This window comes from Petaurus breviceps, unplaced genomic scaffold (genome assembly GCF_028583685.1).
Source record: "Petaurus breviceps papuanus isolate PSGF00001 unplaced genomic scaffold, PetGlider_PUasm1.0 99, whole genome shotgun sequence".
Lineage (NCBI taxonomy): Eukaryota > Metazoa > Chordata > Mammalia > Diprotodontia > Petauridae > Petaurus > Petaurus breviceps.
In genome coordinates, this window is record NW_027187465.1 from 22,992,746 (window position 1) to 23,007,577 (window position 14,832).

Consider the following 14,832-nt stretch of genomic DNA (forward strand, 5'->3'; position numbering starts at 1 on the left):
CACATATACACAATAATAGACACACACAAATTCACACAAAGGATAAATTGGAGATAATCAGCAGAGAAGGCAACATTAAAGGGAGTCAAGAAAGACTTCTTGTGAAAAGAACAGACTTTAGTTTTATCTAGGACTTGAAAGAAGCCAGGGAGGCCAGGAGGTAGACATGTAGAAGGAGAAAATTTCAAACATGGAAATCAATAAATATATTGAATGAATGAATGAATGAAGTAAAGGGAAAGTGCCCAAGACCCAAGCTTAGGTGATACCAACAGAAGTGACCAACTGTAAACATCAGGGAGTCTTCTGTTTCTATGGCTGCCCTGGTCTATTTCACCATTGCTCTAAATCCACTATGGTCTCCTTACCCTCTTGGGTTACTTTTCCTGAGTCAGCCCTTTCATATTGGGCCCTTACTATGTGCCACAGACTAGGCTAAGCAATGGTGATATAGAAGAAGGCAAAACCAATTTCTGCCCTCAAGAAGCTTATAAAATAATGAAGGAAGGGGCGGCTAGGTGGTGCAGTGAATAGAGCAACAGTCCTGGAGTTAGGAGGACCTGAGTTCAAATCCAGCCTCAGAAACTTAAGTTTTAAGCTACCTGTGTGACCTTGGGCAAGTCACTTAACCCCAATTGCCCTCCAAAAGAAAAAATAAATAAAATAATGGAGGAAACAACATGCAAAGAACTATGTACAAAGAAGACATATTCAGAATAATTTGGAAAAATCTCGGAGCATAGTTATGGCAACACATTTTTTAAAACAAACCTATATAGTCATGTCAAATAAAGTCCTCTAGAATGGTTTTCAAAATGGTAGCTCCCTGGTGGGATAATGTAGTTTAAATATAGCACCATGCCCTCCTTCCCCCCCAAGTCAGCTTGCTCTTTGATTTTGTGGAAAGATGTCAAAAGTTCTTCTTTACTGCACCCCCCCCCCACTTCCTTTCCCTTTCCTTTATCTTAAGGTGCTATTAACTTCAATAGCAAGGGGCTCAAAGTACTGAGATGAACTGCCTTGTCAAACCCAGGAGAGAGATGAATAAAGGTTGAATGTGATTTTATTTTTTAAATCATTGAACTGGTCTGACGGATTCCCCCTCTGTTACCAGGCAGCTGTGTATGGCAGTAGCAGCAGCAACAGCCAGAGGCAGGTAGAGTTTCAGTCCGGCAGAAGTCCAAGGACTGGGCATGCGAAGGATAATGTTGCAGTGGGCAGATTCCTAGAATAAGATCTTTGTTCCTGAGCTGACCAGCTGGCTCTCTCAATTCCCAGCAATAGAAGAAAAAGAGGGAGGCGGGAGGCTCAGGGGTTTCCTTTTGTCATCTTGCTGTAGTTACCTGACTGCTCACAGATCTCCTTCGATTAGTTGTCCTTTTAATCACCTTGTGATTTTTCTTTTCCTCTCCTGATTGGGGGTGGTGGAGGGAAATGGGGATGGTTCTTGTGTATCCTGATAGGAGCCTGCCTGATAGGTCCAAGAGGAGATGGTGCATCTCTTCCATCTGATTCAAGCAATCTATTGAAGCCAAAACCATCTTCCTCCTGGCCTTTCTTTCTCCTGTTCATGCTCCTGACTCCCTCATCATTATCTTCCTCTATAAGAAAAAAAGCGAAACTCCTCTAATGTAGTTTTAGTGCCCAGTTCATTCCTTGTCCACACCTTGTAATCTCTAATGGGGTCTGGCTTTGGGGTCAGATCCTGGCTCTGCTGCTGACTACTCTATGTGACCTTGGCCAAGATATTCCATCTTTGTGGGTCTCTGTTTTCTTTTTTTTTTTTTAATTTTTTTCAAATATTTTTTTTTTATTAATTTGTTTGTTTCCTTTTAGTTTACAGGATTCAATTCCATAATTCCTTGAGTTTCACATTTTGTCCCCCTCCCTTCCCTCCCCCCCCCATGGCGGCTTATAGTCAAGTATAGGATCTGTAAATACTTTCACATTATACATTAGTCAGGTTATAAGGACGGATTGTACCAGCTGGAATGAAAAATGGTAAAGAGGACATAAAACCAAATAAGAGAAGGAAAAAGATCAGGTATTTTGCTTCCACCTGGATATAAACTTAGTTCTTTCTCTGGATGCACATATTTCTCTCCATCATGAGTCTTTTGGGATTGACTTATATCACGGCATTGCTGAGAAGAGTCCAGTCTATCAAAGTTGGTCATCACACATACGTTGTGTCTGTAATTGTGTACAAATTTCTCCGGGTTCTACTCTTCTCACTCAGCATCAGTTCTTTTAAGCCTCTCCAGGTAAATATGAAGACCATCTGCTCCTCGTTTCTCATAGCACAATAGTATTCCATAATATGCATATACCACAACTTGTTCAGCCATTCCCCAATTGATGGGCACCCCCTTAATTTCCAATTCTTTGCTACCACAAAAAGAGCTGCTATAAACATTTTTGTACATATGGGTCTTTCTTTCATTTCTATGATCTCTTTGGGATATAACTCTAGGAGTGCTATTGCTGGATAAAAGGGTATGAAAGTATTTATAGCCCTTTGGGCATAATTCCAGATTGCTCTCCAGAAAGGCTGGATCAGTTCACAACTCCACCAGTAATGCATTAGTGTTCCAATTTGCCCACATCCTCTCCAGCATTTGTCATTTTCCTGTTTTGTCATCTTAGCCAATCTGACTGGTGAGATGTGGTACCTCAGAGTTGTTTTGATTTGCATTTCTCTAATCAATAGTGAATTAGAGCATTTCTTCATGTGCTTATAGACAGCTTTAATTTCTTTCTCTGAAAACTGCCTGTTCATATCCTTTGACCATTTATCAATTGGGGAATGACTTGTATTCTTATAAATTTGACTCAATTCTCTGTATATTTTAGAAATGAATCCTTTGTCAGAGACATAGGTTGTAAAAATTCTTTCCCAATTTCCCACCTCCCTCTTAATCTTGGTTACATTGGCTTTGTTTGTACAGAAGCTTTTCAATTTCATGTAGTCAAAATTATCCATTTTACATTTTATAATGTTCTCTAATTCTTGTTTAGTCATAAAGTCTTTCCCTCTCCACAAGTCTGATAGGTAAACTATTCCTTGTTTTAGGAGACTGCTTACAGTATCAACCTTTATACCTAGATCATGCACCCATTTAGACTTGATTTTGGTATATGGTGTTAGATAATGGTCTATGCCCAGTTTCTGCCATACTATATTCCAGTTTTCCCAGCAGTTTTTGTCAAATAGTGAGTTCTTATCCCAAAAACCAGGGTCTGGAGGTTTATCAAACAATAGATTACTATAGTCATTGACTTCTGAATCTCGTGTGCCTAATCTATTCCATTGATCCACTCCTCTATTCCTCAGCCAGTACCAAGTAGTTTTGATGACTGCTGCTTTATAATACAGATTGAAATCTGGTACAGCTAGTCCACCTTCCCTAGCATTTCTTTTCATTAATTCCCTTGATATTCTGGACCGTTTATTCTTCCAAATGAATTTTGGGGTCTCTGTTTTCTTATCTTAAAATGAGGAGGTTGGATTAGACTTTCAAGGCCTTTTCATTCTGGTTCCTGTGAACCTGGAGCTTTGGAGTCAGAGAGCTGGGGTTCAAATCCTGGCATTGTCACCCTATAAAATGAAGGGACACCTGATTTTAAATCTAGCCTCAGATACTTACTAGCTATGTGACCCTGGACAAGTCACCTGACCTGTTTCACTCTGTTTCCTCATCTATAAAATTGTTGTTGTAAAAATCTACATTTTTAAGTTATTTTCTGTATCACCTGTTTGGTGCATACAGTATTAGCTTGATATCCAAAGTTTTTGTAAAAATAAAATGAGATAATATTTATAAATTATTTTGCAAACTTTAAAGCGATATATATATATATATATATATATATATGCCAGCTATTATTGTTGCTTGTCACTGTTATTGTCCCCTTGCGACCTAGGACAAATCATTTAACCTCTTTGAACTCCCATTTCCTTCTTTGTAAAACGAAAGGGTTGGACTAGGTGCCCTTTAAGTTACTTCCAGCTCTAGATAGATGCAAGTTTTTCATTTTCATTGTTTTTGGAAATCCTTTCTCCACTCAACTGGCAAACTAAACTTCCTAAAGGATAGCTCGGACCATGTTCCATTAATTCCAATGGCTCCCCTGTTACCTTCAGGATCCAGTGTAAAACCTTCTCTTTGGCTCTTAGAGCTCTCCATAATTTGATCCCTTCCTACTTGTCCAGTCTTTTTATACCTTACTCCCCTCCACAGACTCTAAGTAACATTGGCTTCTCTGTTGTTCTTCCAACAAGACATTCCATCTTCCAACTCCAGGTATTTTTACTCATTGCTTGCTCACCAGGTCTGGAATTCTCTTTCCCCTCATCTCCCATCAGATCCCTTAAAAAAAAAAAAAAAGGATTGCTCCTATAAAACTTGGATTCAGTCAAAGGGCTGCACTTGAGGACCTAGAAGGCTACATGTGACTGTCAAGGTCGCAGGTTCCCCACCCCTGATAGCCTCTGTTCCTATTGAATATATGTGTGAGGGACAAGGCAGTTGTCCGCTGCCTCCCTCTAGTTACTTCTCATCCAAATGAACTGGAGAAGCAGTTGTCTCCCATTTGGGTTTGAATCTAAACATCTTGCTAGTTAGTCCTCACTGGTGGGTCTGCCCGGTGAAGGCTGGGGTGGGGGGGAGGGAACTGTTGAGGGCTGGGTGGCATACAAAAAAGCAGAGGTTCTCAGTTCCATCGTTTGGCTGGAGATGTTTGCAAACATTAGATGTTTCCCTTCGGCAACTCATTAGATGAGAACAGAGAGTCCTCTACCTAGAATACAGTGCAACGATCGCATCCTCCTACCACCCCCCCCCTCCCCAAACAAAAACAACCCACACACATAGATTTGTCCTTAGTAGTCTAAATGCTCTCAAGATTTGATATGGTGTCTTGGAGACACCAATTTCAAGGCCAAAGTCTGTATCATCTCAGAGGACCGACTCCTGATGGGTGAACCCAGTAGAAAGATGAACAGGAATTAGAAGGGAATAAAAGTGAAAGTATTGCCCCCAGCAGCAGTCCGCAGAAGTCTATTAGCAAGTTAAAGAAACTCATTGCTAAGATAACACTTCCAGAAATCAGGCTTAAAGCTTATCCTTTGTTCTCTAACTTCTAGTGAAAACCAGAGTCAGTAAACTTAAGATCGTCCTAGGCAGGCTTGTATTTGATAATGGGAAAGATACATATATATATAATCAGACAGCTTAAGTCCCCAAAACCCTAAAATTAAATGAATGAATGAATAAACAAATGAAGTTCCATAACTGCAGAACTGAGCCTAGAGACAGAGATGGATCCTAATTTTCAAGAGAGAAAGATACAAAAAAGCTAAGTCCAGACTCTTGCCTGTTGTCCCTCCCCACCCATTACAACAAATGGAAACATGGTCTTTCAGTCATGAATGCTGGAATGCTGCACCAAGCCAGCCCTGGGAGATGGGGGAAAGAGAAGAATCACTGTGGGTTGCACTGAAATGTGGCCACCCCTGGGGGTGGGGTGGATGGAAAAGCAGCTGTCTTAACTGAACACACAGCCCAGAATGAGAAGTTAGCTATGCCGAGCTGGCCATCCACTGGAGGGACCTGAGCTGGAATCTTGCCAGGGCAGTGGGATTAACTGCCAAGCCCTGGCCGAAAAAAGGGCCCCAGGATTTTTATTTTTGTTCATTTTCCATTACAACTGCACAGCAACACAAACAAGCCACACAACAATGTGAGCTGCCGGGAGCAGTTTTTTTTCTGTACAGTTTGCCATCTGAATACCACACATCTTGCTGACCTCATCTTACTGAAGTCTCATTCTGGGAGCTGGATGACTTCTCCACCAATGGCAGAGGGAAGAAGGCATTGCTATTGCCCAACTACGTGAGTGAAGGAACCAAAAGGGAAATGAAGAAATTTCAGCTTTAAATCCCAAAAGGATGTACAAATGAACATAACAAGAAGCCAAGGGCATCCATGAAAAGGCAGCTATAGCTCAATCCTCATGCTCTAGTCCCTGTCCTCCATTTCATGTTGACCTTTGGAGCCCCACTAAATCATTAAATTTTTCTTCATCCCCACTCCCTCTTCACACTCTTCTTCTTGCAGTCGTGGAAACCTAGCTGTTTCCAGAAGTCTCTGGGTCCCTCATCATCACAATCTACAATGATGTTTGCTCTTTTTCTCATGCCCCTCAACACACTGGACCAGGAGGAGCGGGAGGATATAGGTATATCCCTAGTTTCCCATGGCCCCTTCCAGACCATTACTTCTGCCATTACCATTCAGGAACCTTGCCTTCTTTCAAAGTTCATTCCATTTGTCTTAACCAACTGGTTTGGGAGTTGTTGCTTTGATCTCCCAGCCAACAGGTCACTCTCCTTTCCTTTCTTAAGTTCAGGACTTATCTCATGACCATTTTCTTCTAGCCCAACCTTTGCCCTCCTACTTGGAAATTTCGACACGGAAGTTGTCACTCCCACAACTTCCATAACAAGCAAATATTCTTGCTCCCAGTCTTAAAAACAAACAAACAAAAAACCCACCCCTAAATAACACCCTACCTCATTTACTCAAAGCAATAGTTCTCAAACTTTTTTTTAATCTCAAGGCTCTTTGTAGTGTTAAAAATTATCGAGGTCACCTGCCAAGATTTTTGTTCATATGGATTCTACTGATGTTTACTAGAAATTAAAATGATTAGAAAGTCTATCTTAGTATCATTATGGAAATCATTTTGATCTCATGTCTTCATATCATTTTGAAAATCGTTTTAGGCTCCTGTATCTCCCAAAAGAGCCTTGGTGGCACCCAGGGATCCTGGACCATACTTTGAGAACCACTGACTTAAAGGCATGGTCATATCTCAGATTTCATTAGGACCTATCTGAACTCTGAAATTCTCCTCTTTGATCATAATATGCTGCCCTTCCATCTTTTGTTTTCTTATTCCTTCATTCTTACCATGGTCTCTCATTCATTCATTCTTCTTCTTTCATCCAGTCCATCAATCCTGGTCTGGTCTCACTTTCTTCTCTTCACTAGATTGGTGCTAGAGTTGGTCAGTCCAATTGTCCTCCGCTCTTGACTCCCTTGTCACAATCAGCTTTCTCTGTTTCTATTCCCAGGCTGCTATAGGAAGCTAGAAGTTATACCAACCAATCAGTTAACAAAGATGTTAACAGCAATTGTGCCAGGCACGAGGCTAGGTGTTTGAGGGTGCACCATGACAATAGGGACTGCTATAGCCTCACAGTTCCTGATCCCAACTAGGCCCTCACTGTCACAGGACAAAATTTGCATTCTTCCTTGATAACTCTTTCTCCTGTTCCCATTAACGTCAGTTCCAAACCTTCTCTTTCTCAAGACCCTAAGTGTCTACTCCACACCCTCCCTGGCTCAGTGCAAATCCTTCCTTCCGTCTTTGCTGAGAAGTTACAAGCCATCCACTACAAGGGGAGACCCTACTCTACACACCAAACTTTTCCGTCTCATTAGCCCTTCATTCCCTCTTTGCCTCTTAGCTCTGAGATTTAGCTTTTCTCCTAGAGAAGGGAAAGTCTTCTACATGGCTCCTTAGTTTCATTCTCTTTCCTGCCTCCTCTAGTAGCTTGTCCCCAAAGCCTTCCAGACCGTGCTAACAAGGGTTCTGCCATGGACTCACTTTTCTGTTTCTATACTTTCTCATCAGCTCCCAAGGATTCAAGCATCATGACCTCCAAAACCTATTTAACCCTAATCTTTATCCTGGACTTGAGTCACATATAATCAGCTAACTGTCTGAGTATCTCCTCTTACAAATCCCATGAATATCTCAAGCTCAATGTGTGCAAGAGACTCATTTTCTTTCCTTCTCCAAGCCTGGCTATTTCCATTGAGGGTGCCACTATATTTTGGGGATCTAGGTTTATAACCTCACATTAATTCCTGACCCTTCCTTTTCTCCCAGCCTCCATATACAATAGTTGACAAGTCTTATTGATTTTGTCTCCATAGCATTTCTCCTCTTCCTTTGTATTTTACTTCAAGGCTCAGTTCAAATCCCCCCTTCTGCAGAGGGCCTTTTCTCTGCCTCCAGATTCGAATGCCTTTCCCTTTAAGTTGAACATCCATTTACTCTGTATGTATCTTATATGTATTTGGTTACGTACATGACATCTCTCCATTAGAATGAAAGCTCCTTGAGGACCAAGACCATGGTTTTGCTTTCCTTTGTGTCTCTAGTTCTTGACCCAAGGCCTGGTGCACAATAAACCCTTACCAAATGCTTGTTGATAGACTGACTATACTCATAAGGGTCCTATTTGAGGTTAGGTCCCTATTCCCTCTCACCAGGACCACTGTAATAATCTCCTCATTAGTCTTTGCTTCCAGCCTCTCTTCTTTCCTTCCCACATCCCCTCCAATTCACTCTTCAAATATCTGACAAAGTAATCCTCCATAGACATCACGTCACTTCTTTGCTCAAAAGTCCTTAGTGGGCCCCCCTTGCTTATAGGATAAAATACAAAATCCCAAATTTACCTTTTAATGCCATCTATAATCTAGCAGCTCATGCCCACCTCCTTAGCCTTGGTTCATATTACTCCCTTTCACAAACCACACCACCATGTGTCCCCTGAATGCTTACCTCCACTAGGTTGCCTAAACCATCTCCCATGAGTCCCTCCTGACTGCTGCCTCTCACAGTCCCCACCTTCTTTCCAGATTCATTTCTGACAAAGCCTTCCCTAATTAATCCAGCAGGCAGTGTTCCCCTTAATCCCACTCATACTAAAATCTATTTGTGTCTATGTCCTACACCTCTATGGGTCTCAGATTTCTTGAGGGCAGGCACTTAATGGAATCGCAACATCAAAGAGTTGGAAGGGAAATTGGAGGCCAACCTCCCAAGAAACTCGTTCCTCTTTTGGATAATTCTCATTATTAGGAAATTTTTTCCTCCCGTCAAACTTAAATTTGTCTCTTTGTAGCTTGTATGCATTGCCCCTGGCTCTGCTCTGTTCTGGAACCAAGTAGAACAAGGCTAATCCCTGGGTCACTCCTTCAAATGGTGGCAGAAAGATCTCATGTTCCCATTAAGTACTCTCTTCTCCAAACTCAACGTCCCTAGTTCTTTGAACTTATTCTCACACGGCATGAACTTGAAGCCCATCCCCCTCCTCGTTGTCCTTTTTAAGATGTTCTATAACTTATTAGCATCTTAGTGTGTGGTATCCATCCCTGGCATAGGCTGACCAGGGTAGAGCACAGTAGGATTATCTCTTCCCTAGCCCCAGACACCATACTGCTCAATGCTCCATTAAATTGCTTCCACTTTCTGTGTAGCCATGTCACTCTGATGACTCCTATCAAACCTGCAGTCCACTAAAACCTCCAGATCTTTTTCAGATGAATTTCTGTCTAGTTCAGGGTTTCTTAACCTTTTTCCACTCATGACTGTCATGACCCACAGTTTAAGAAGCGCTGACTCTACCACATATCTTGTGTCTATCTTGAACTTGTGATGTAAACTCTTTGAATTTATTAGCACTTAATTTTTATCCCTATTAAATTTCACTTGCTTCATTTAGGCTTGATATTATAGCTGGCCAAGATAATTTTGAATTCTGACTGTCAACCACTGTGTCAGCTGTTCCTCCCAGCCCTGGGTCATTAGCATCCCTTTAATCAATGTGTGTTGAGTTGAATTGAATTATAGTTCCAACATCTGACCTGTAGAACACAGGAATAGAATTGGAAAGAACTCAGACAGTTGGCACATCAAAATTCCAATAAACATGGAGAAATGCCCCCTGGCATGGATATCATCCTTCTTTGGGTTCCTGAAGGTCCCCTGGGTTGCTTGGAGTAATGCCATGCACAAGGTGGCATTCTATCTAGTCTGCTTTGGGATATCCCTGGGCCTCTGATTCTATTATGTCAAGGGATATCTGCTCCAAATTCACAAGTGCACCATATCCAGAGAAGGAAATAATTTTATTCAGGAATGCACCGTGGCAAAGCAAAATGAATTATTGACAAAAATGCTTGAGAATTAAAGATGGATTTTTTTTTGGTAGAGGGAGGGGTATGCCATAAGATCCATTAATACTCTGGGTCTACCAGATCATTTGATCAAGTATGGAGAGCATGAAAATAGGTAGGGGGAGATGTACCATTTCAAGTGATGTAAACATTCCCAATCCATTATTCTGCACTGGGATTATTTTTCCTTCTTAATTCTGGGGAAATTTGCCACCAACTTCTCTTCCTTTCCCTCTTGCCAGGGAAAGAGAATAACCTGTCAGAATGATTCTAATGGCCTCATTCTGTCACTCTTCTGTGCTACCAAGGGCTTCCGAAGGAGCGGAAACCTGTTCCCAGACTCCTCAAGTGCAAACAACCCAAACTGTAGTGAACCATCTTCTTTATTGTCTTGCCCCCGAAGGTTGATGCCAGAAGACTCCTAGCACCAAGCCCCTGAAAAATTCATAGTTCACAGAAGAATGAAAGCTTTGGATTGTTTCATTTTTTTTACTTGTATATCTGCGACCTTGCACAATTATAAGCCCTTAATAAATACTCATTGAGTGACAGTGGGAAGGAGCTCAGAGACCATCTAGTTTAGTTCTTTCTTTTATAGATGAGGAAACTGAGGCCTGGAATGGTCATAGGATCATAGGACCATAGATAGACTTGGAGTTGGAAGATGCCTTGAAGACCTAGTGACTAGTCCAATCCCCTTCTTTTACAGAAGAGGAAATCGAGGTCTATGGAGGTTAAGGGATTTGTCTTAAGTCATACAAGGTTAGCAGAAATGGGATTTGAACTCAAACCCCACTCCCACCCCCACAGCTAGAATGTCTGAGCCTGGAAGAGACAGTTATCTTCTAGTAAAAGTCAGTTCAATTGAATCAAAATTACTCCATTCAGATCTGTAACAATTCAAAGCTGTAGGGCTTTTTATGCCTGGGGCAAGTAGTTCCTTTTCTAGAAAGGGGTTGGGAATCTGGGAGTGTGTATGTGGGAGGGACTCACTCCAGCTCACTATCTAGTAGCTTCTTATTTTAATTAATTAATCTTGCTAACTCCCGCTAAGCTTGGCTATTTCTATGCTGACAGTATGATCAGCACCCTCTAAATTGGTAGCCTTAGAGTCTGTCCCTTAGAGCAGAGATCTAGTCACAGTTGAGTTCAGTTGACAGATAAGCCCCTCCTTGGAAGAGAGAGTTCTGGTTTAGACTCTCCCTTTGGCCTCTATTCCAGGCAGGGGTCTATTTTCTGAATGCTAACTGCTCTTCAGAGAATAGGAGAGCTGGCTTCTTGAAGATTCTCTAAGCTGGTGACTCTTTCCCTAATATTCCTAAAGAGGGAGAGTCCCAATGTCTGTCACCATCAGGGCTAAGCACGGTGCCTGGCACGTAGGAAGTACTTAAAAAATGCTTGTTGACTAACTGACTAAACAACTGCTATAGTCCATAGATGGAAGTTGCCTTCAGCTGATATGGGGCAGTCTCAAGTTTTCTCCCTGAAGTGTTTAAGGGTTAGCTTTACAGTACTGGGTTTTAACCTGGAGTTCATTAACTTAAAGAAAACTTTTTGATGTAACTATTTCAATGTAATTTGTTTCTTTCTTATTTGTTTGTTTATTTTTTGGAGGGGGGAAGGCAAGGCAATTGGGGTTGTGTCTTGCCCAAGGTCACACAGCTAGTTAAGTGTTGAGTTTCTGAGGCAAAATTTGAACTCAGGTCCTCCTGACTCCAGGGCTGGTGCTCTATTCATTTTATCACCTAGCTCTCCTGTAGTTGATTTCTTTTATAATGCTATGTATTTTACTTTGTGCATTTTGAAACATTTTTTCTAAGGAGTCTATAGGTTTAACTAGACTGCCAAAGGAGTCCATGAAGGAAGGAAAGAAGAAAGGAAGGGCAAAAAGAAAGAAGGAATTGTATATTAAGTACTTACTATGTGCCTAGCAGGCATTATGCTTAAAAGCTAATTACCCCTGCTCTAGCACTTCTTAAAAGTAGTGAATTTCATCATAAAGCTAGATCCTCTTGGGATGGGTGGGGGATGAGGAGGGGTCGGGGAGGGTTTCAGTGTTAACTGCTTAAAATGTCCAATCAACAACCATTCAGTGAGAGCCTCTTAAAATGCTTGAAAACATTCTAAAAGCTATTTAAGATACAAATAAATGGATAATATTCACTGTCCTTTAAGGAGCTTAAAATCTCTTGTAAGTGCTTACTAGGCTGGAGATAGAGGGGAAAAGATGAAAGGATTCAGTCTTGCCCCAAATCTGAGAGTCCGCAGGAATGGCCTTCCTTGATCCTGAGTCAACTTGTGTCAATCTCTTCACTTTTCGAGCCTTAGTTCCCTTTCTGTAAAACAGGGCTAACAAAGCTACCTGTACCTTAGCTTATAGGGTTGTTAAGATCTAAGAAGTAATGAATATAAAGTATTTTATAGTCCTTAAAGCTATTTTTTTTAAAAAAATGGGGGGGGAGGGGGGTGGCTAGGTGTTGCAGTGAGTAAAGCGCCGGCCCCTGAGTCAGGAGGACCTGAGTTCGGTTCCTGCCTCAGACAGTTAACACCCGCACCAAAAAAAAAAAAAAAAAAAACCAACCCCCCAAAAAACTAGCTGTATAACCTTGGGCAAGTTACTTAACCCCAACTGCCCTCCAAAAGGCAAAAAGCAAACAAAAACAAAACTAGGGTTACTTAAAGTATTACTGGGATAATGGGTGTGAAAAGGGCTTTATAAACTGAAAAAGTCAAACAAATAGGTAGGATTTGGTTTGGTTGTTGTTGTTTTTTTAATAAACCAATGTATGATTTCATCAGTGTGAGGAGCATCTAATGAGGACATTCCTTCTACCAAACAGATTACAGGGGCTCTTAGGGAGTTGCCTGAGACACAGAGAATTAAGTAGTTTTCTCAGGGTCACACAATCAGGATGTGTCAAAGGCTAAACTTGAACTCAGATCTTCCTAACATGGAAGACTAGCCCTTATCCACTTCACCACAACAACTGTAATATACAAATGTACATAATAATTAAATAATTGTAAATGGCATATTAGATAATTATACATGCTGATTATATCATATTAGATAATTATATATATTTTATTCATAACAGTATATTGTAAATACTCATAACTATAATAATAGTTATCATCTTGTTTTCACCTTTCTTGATGGGGTTCAGAGAGAAGCAGTCCAAAGACAAATCACTATCTTGCTATTCTTGAATATCTAATGTTCTGTGAATTTTGGGGGGGGTGGGGGGGTTGGTCAGGCAATTGGGGTTAAATGACTTGCCCATGGTCACACAGCTGGTAAGTATCAAGTTTCTGCTCTGAAGCTAGATTTGAACTTAGGTCTTCCATGACTTCAGGGCCACTGCTCTATCCACGGTGTCACCTAGCTGCCCCTGTTCTGTGAATTCGTGCACAGGTAGATACACTGACTACTTGTGTAGCTGGATGAGTACATTGGGATATTGGCTCATCTTCTGTAGACTCATTAAAAGCATCTTTGGAACAACTGCTTTATGAGACAAAATGACAGCGGTGACATTTACCTTGTACCACACGGGTTTACTATCTCCTGCTGGGTCTCTATATTTCAAAAGCTTTTCATTTCATGTAGTTTGGAGATTATGAGTCTTCTACATACAACTTCTATTGGAAATGGCATTCTTCAGCATTTAATGATCAGTGTTATGTGCAGGTGATTGTGGGCAGCAGTTCTGAGTAATGATGCTCTAGGTCAAGAACAGTTTAATTGCTGAATTTTCAAGAGTATTTGGGGGTTTATATTCAGAGTATAGGTATCTGTCCTCTGTTTATAAAGAATAGAGTTTTTGGTTTATAATATGCATCACTTTATGATGTCTTTCTAGGTCTCTGGTAGATGCTAAAGTGTTGCAACCTGTAATTTCTGGTGGCAGTGACCTGACCCTGAATTACTATCATAAACCCCTTTATTTCTGTAAATGATCTTCAGGACTCAAGCATTTGTTTAACACTTGCTTGTCTCCATTTCGCTAGATGAGCTCATATGGGTGTCACCCATGGAGTACCTTTTGATTCTGATGAGGTATGGGCTCTGGGAATCCCTTTGAGCTCTCTTTGAGTCCTTGAGGTACAGGAATCTGGGAACCCCCTTGAACTCTGATTAAATGACCTTGTATTTTATTACTTGGTGTAACTTTGTATTTATTCCCATCCTATTTATTTTGCATATATTTTTATGCCTTTATTGTCTCCAGCATTACAATGTAAACTTTTTGTGGGTAAGAATGGCTTCATTTTTTGTCTTTGTATCCCCACACATTGCATACTTCCTGGCACATAGTAGGAACTTAATAAACAAATGCTTGTTGATTAATTGAGCTAATCACATCATGTGTACCTCAGTATAAACAAATCTTGAGTAGCTTTCTATTGTCTGATGGGCGCATTCAAACTCCTTGGTCTGGTATTTAAAGTTCTTCACATGGGCTTCCACATGACTTTTCTAGTCTCATCTTAGTAGTCTGAGTGGGCAGTAAGGAGAGCCTGGACCAAGGCAAGGACAATGGGAGTAAAGAGAAGGAAACAGATGTGAAAGATGTTGTGAGGGCAAATTGATGGGACTTGGTCACTTATTGGGTTAGGATTCTCACTTAGGATGTGAGGGACCAGCTTATATAAATTGTTGGTATGTTGTCTCCCTTATGTAGCAGCAAGCACCCCAAGTGTCCCCAGGGTGGCTGCCAACACAGGTTCTTAGATCTGCTTTGCTAAAGGAAAGCAACTCAAAATGGGTTAACAAGCTTACTTTAATCAGTCA

General features: G+C 41.0%; 1 long non-coding RNA gene across 2 annotated transcripts; it reads right to left on the reverse strand.

The window, feature by feature from the left end:
• Window positions 1–968: 968 nt before the first annotated feature.
• On the reverse strand, window positions 969–8,742 carry LOC138156543 (uncharacterized). Of its 2 annotated transcripts, none has more exons than XR_011167177.1 (3): window positions 8,641–8,742; window positions 6,975–7,152; window positions 969–4,370 (listed from the first exon to the last, which is right to left on the reverse strand). It is a non-coding gene; the product is annotated as an uncharacterized lncRNA (long non-coding RNA). The 2 variants fall into 2 exon arrangements; XR_011167178.1 differs by having other exon boundaries at window positions 8,535–8,644.
• Between the last annotated feature and the right edge of the window lie 6,090 nt (window positions 8,743–14,832).